Source organism: Oncorhynchus nerka, unplaced genomic scaffold (genome assembly GCF_034236695.1).
Source record: "Oncorhynchus nerka isolate Pitt River unplaced genomic scaffold, Oner_Uvic_2.0 unplaced_scaffold_1802, whole genome shotgun sequence".
NCBI classification, from domain to species: Eukaryota; Metazoa; Chordata; class Actinopteri; order Salmoniformes; family Salmonidae; genus Oncorhynchus; species Oncorhynchus nerka.
In genome coordinates this window covers 1-5,028 of record NW_027039521.1, presented here as the reverse complement: position 1 = coordinate 5,028, position 5,028 = coordinate 1, and the positions used below count along the sequence as shown (strand labels likewise).

At 42.3% G+C, this 5,028-nt stretch overlaps 1 non-coding gene across 1 annotated transcript; it reads right to left on the bottom strand.

Moving 5' to 3' along the window:
* Positions 1–390: 390 nt before the first annotated feature.
* Positions 391–463, bottom strand: trnav-aac (transfer RNA valine (anticodon AAC)). Its single transcript has one exon. It is a non-coding gene; the product is annotated as a tRNA-Val (tRNA).
* Between the last annotated feature and the right edge of the window lie 4,565 nt (positions 464–5,028).

Below are 5,028 nucleotides of genomic sequence, written 5' to 3'. Positions count from 1 at the left end.
ACAAGTCTACCTCACATAATATCCCAAAGTGAGTACCACAGAAAGAGCCATAATACCCATTAAAAACTAGCGGTCAAACAGGAAAATGGTTCCAATCATTTTTCCACCCTTCATGTTCCCACAGGGGATTTTAAAAACACTTAAAATAAGGGCTGTGTTTCTTGTCGGCTTACCCTGGAGTGGTAAACTATTTGAATCATTAGGGACCTCAGACCACACGTAGCAGGAATATATTCAGAGCGCCCAAGCTAGCCACACATGCAGAGTGCGTTACGCGACAAAAAAGGTAAGTCTGAATACCAAATACTGAGAAGTGCGAATGAAAAGCATGAATTCCGAAAATGGGACCGAGCCCTAAGTGATTAGGCTGACTGTCCAATTTGTTAAAAGTGTTTCCGCCCGGTCTCGAACCGGGGACTTTTCGCGTGTTAGGCGAACGTGATAACCACTACACTACAGAAACCTGATGAGTGGAATACTGAGGGTGTGGCTGACTTTGGCTGGGTGGGGCATTTATCGATCTCAGAACCTATTGAAAATCAGAAATGACTTAGTCCATTAATTAAGCAATAAGGCTTGAGAAGCCGGGAATTATGAGGTATTTTTAGAATATTTGTTTTATTAATAAAAACTATATGTTATCGCTTTGTCATTATGGGGTATTGTGTGTAGATAAATTTTATTTTATTGAGTCGAACGTGATAGCCACTACACTACTGAAACTACAATACAAAAAGAGGAAGTCGTGGAAAATATTAGGAATGCCCACAAGTCTACCTCACATAATATCCCAAATTGAGTACCACAGAAAGAGCCATAATACCCATTAAAAACTAGAGGTCATACAGGAAAATTATTCCAATAATTTTTCCACCCTTCATGTTCCCCACAGGGGATTTTAAAAACACTTAAAATAAGGGCTGTGTTTCTTGTCGGCTTACCCTGGAGTGGTAAACTATTTGAATCATTATGGACCTCAGACCACACGTAGCAGGAATGTATTCAGAGCGCCCAAGCTAGCCACACATGCAGAGTGCGTTACGCGACTAAAAAAGTTAAGTCTGAATACCAAATACTGAGAAGTGCGAAGGAAAAGCATGAATTCCGAAATTGGGGCCGAGCCCTAAGTGAATAGGCTTACTGTCCAATTTGTTAAAAAGTGTTTCCGCCAGCTTTCGAACCGGGGACCTTTTGCGTGTGAGTCGAACGTGATAACCACTACACTACAGAAAGCTGATGAGTTGAATACTAAGGGTGTGGCTGACTTTGGCTGGGTGGGGCATTTATCAATCTCTGAACCTATTGAAAATCAGAAATTACTTAGTCCATTAATTAAGCAATAAGGCTTGAGAAGCCGGGAATTATGAGGAATTTTTAGAATATTTGTTTTATTAATAAAAACTATATGTTATCGCTTTGTCATTATGGGGTATTGTGTGTAGATAGATTTTATTTTATTTCATCCATTTTAGTATAAGTCTGTAACGTAACAAAATGTGGAAAAAAGTAAGGGGCCTGAAAACTTTCCGAATGCACTGTACCTATGCAGGCTAGCTTCTTTTCCTTTGCTAGCCAGCCAACTAAATCTATCACACAATCACATCAAGCAGCTGAAATGACAGAAAACGATCTACATTTTTGTTTGTTTTACCTTGGATTATATTGCCATTTCTTTGGATATATCCATTACAATGACCCTGATAAATGCATTTGCCTGGCTCAGATAAGCTGTCGGTCTGTTCACATTCATACAGATCGCACGGTGGAGGTCCCCAAAAAAACGGCCACATTGATCCACTAGTCGGAGAGGTAGACAGCAAGGTTTAGATAAACCACAACTGTTTCAAACCAAATGCTAGCCTCTGGGCATTGGGAAATATTGAATATGACCTTTCGCGTGTGAGGCGAACGTGATAACCACTACACTACTGAAACTACAATACAAAAAGAGGAAGTCGTGGAAAATATTAGGAATGCCCACAAGTCTACCTCACATAATATCCCAAAGTGAGTACCACAGAAAGAGCCATAATACCCATTAAAAACAAGCGGTCAAACAGGAAAATGGTTCCAATCATTTTTCCACCCTTCATGTTCCCCACAGGGGATTTTAAAAACACTTAAAATAAGGGCTGTGTTTCTTGTCGGCTTACCTTGGCATGATAAACTACTTCAATCATTATGGACCTCAGACCACACGTAGCAGGAATGTATTCAGAGCGCCCAAGCTAGCCACACATGCAGAGTGCGTTACGCGACAAAAAAGGTAAGTCTGAATACCAAATACTGAGAAGTGCGAAGGAAAAGCATGAATTCCGAAAATGGGACCGAGCCCTAAGTGATTAGGCTGACTGTCCAATTTGTTAAAAAGTGTTTTCCGCCCGTCTCGAACCGGGGACCTTTCGCGTGTTAGGCGAACGTGATAACCACTACACTACAGAAACCTGATGAGTGGAATACTAAGGGTGTGGCTGACTTTGGCTGGGTGGGGCATTTATCGCTCTCAGAACCTATTGAAAATCAGAAATTACTTAGTCCATTAATTAAGCAATAATGCTTGAGAAGCCGGGAATTATGAGGTATTTTTAAAATATTTGTTTTGTTAATAAAAGCTATATGTTATCTCTTTGTCATTATGGGGTATTGTGTGTAGATAGATTTTATTTTATTTAATCCATTTTAGTATAAGTCTGTAACATAACAAAATGTGGAAAAAAGTAAGGGGCCTGAAAACTTTCCGAATGCACTGTACCTATGCAGGCTAGCTACTTTTCCCTTGCTAGCCAGCCAACTAAATCTATCACACAATCACATCAAGCAGCTGAAATGACAGAAAACGATCTACATTTTTGTTTGTTTTACCTTGGATTATATTGCCATTTCTTTGGATATATCCATTACAATGACCCTGATAAATGCATTTGCCTGGCTCAGAGAAGCTGTCGGTCTGTTCACATTCATACAGATCGCACGGTGGAGGTCCCCAAAAAAACGGCAACATTGATCCACAGGTCGGAGAGGTAGACAGCAAGGTTTAGATAAACCACAACTGTTTCAAACCAAATGCTAGCCTCTGGGCATTGGGAAATATTGAATATGACCTTTCGCGTGTGAGGCGAACGTGATAACCACTACGCTACTGAAACTACAATACAAAAAGAGGAAGTCGTGGAAAATATTAGGAATGCCCACAAGTCTACCTCACTTAATATCCCAAAGTGAGTACCACAGAAAGAGCCATAATACCCATTAAAAACTAGCGGTCAAACAGGAAAATGGTTCCAATCATTTTTCCACCCTTCATGTTCCCCACAGGGGATTTTAAAAACACTTAAAATAAGATAACCTTAATAAATAACCTTCTGCTTCCGGGTTGGAGCGAGCCGGTCGCATCCGCGCTTCGGTCTCCTTCGGTCTGCAGGTTGTATAACTTTTTCATTACATTTCATTACATTTCATTATAGTACAACGGTCTGATTTGTCTAATCTTAGCAATTTCTTCTTAGCTAGCTACATAGCCGTCGTTGTATCAAAGATAATTGCGTAATTATCGTATTTCGTCGTCCTCCTATCTGCCCAACACGTTCACCGTCTACCGTAGCACTGTAGTAACTATCACACTCAACTGAACGACTTGATTAGTGTAGTATTAGCTAGCTACATAGTTGTCTTTGCTGTCTTCGTATCCAAGATAATTGTGTAGTTTAGAGTGTGGAGTCTTAGAGTGATAATTGCGTTATTATCGTATTTCGTCATCCTCCTATCTGCCTAGCAGCTAGCCAGCTAGCATACGTTCACCGGCTACCGTAGCACTGTAGTAACTATCACACTCAACTGAACGACTTGATTAGTGTAGTATTAGCTAGCTACATAGTTGTCTTTGCTGTCTTCGTATCCAAGATAATTGTGTAGTTTAGAGTGTGTAGTCTTAGAGTGATTATCTTAATTTACCGAGGTTAGCTAGCCAGCTATTTTGTCGTCCTTAACGTAGGAGACACTCCTAGCTAGCCAACAGTCAGCCAACGTCTACTGAATAGAACTTTCGCATTCCGGTCGCATTCCGCGCTCGCTCCACAGGTAGTATCACATTTTCATATCATTTCATTACAGTCCCAACGGTGTGATTTGTTTGATCGTAGCTAGCTACATAGCTAGCTACATAGCCGTCTTTGTTTCAAAGATAATTGAGTAGTCTAGAGCGATTTTCTAGGTTAGCTAGCCAGCTATTGTCGTTCTCCTAACGCAACGTAACGTAACCAACACTGCTAGCTAGCCAGCTAGCCCCCGAATAGCAGCATTGTAGAAACTTCACACTCAACGGAACGACTTGATTAGGGTAGTGTCAACAACGCAGCTAGCCTACCTCAGCAGTACTGTATCATTTTAATCATTTTAGTCAATTAGATTCTTGCTACGTAAGCTTAACTTTCGGAACATTCGAGACGTGTAGTCCACTTGTCATTCCAATCTCCTCTGCATTAGCGTAGCCTCTTCTCTAGCCTGTCAACTATGTGTCTGTCTATCCCTGTTCTCTCCTCTCTGCACAGACCATACAAACGCTCCACACCGCATGGCCGCGGCCACCCTAATCTGGTGGTCCCAGCGCACGACCCACGTGGAGTTCCAGGTCTCCGGTAGCCTCTGGAACTGCCGATCTGCGGCCAACAAGGCAGAGTTCATCTCAGCCTATGCCTCCCTCCAGTCCTCGACTTCTTGGCACTGACGGAAACATGGATCACCACAGACAACACCGCTACTCCTACTGCTCTCTCTTCGTCCGCCCACGTGCTCGCACACCCCGAGAGCTTCTGGTCAGCGGGGTGGTGGCACCGGGATCCTTATCTCTCCCAAGTGGTCATTCTCTCTTTCTCCCCTTACCCATCTGTCTATCGCCTCCTTTGAATTCCATGCTGTCACAGTTACCAGCCCTTTCAAGCTTAACATCCTTATCATTTATCGCCCTCCAGGTTCCCTCGAGAGTTCATCAATGAGCTTGATGCCTTGATAAGCTCCTTCCTGAGGACGGCT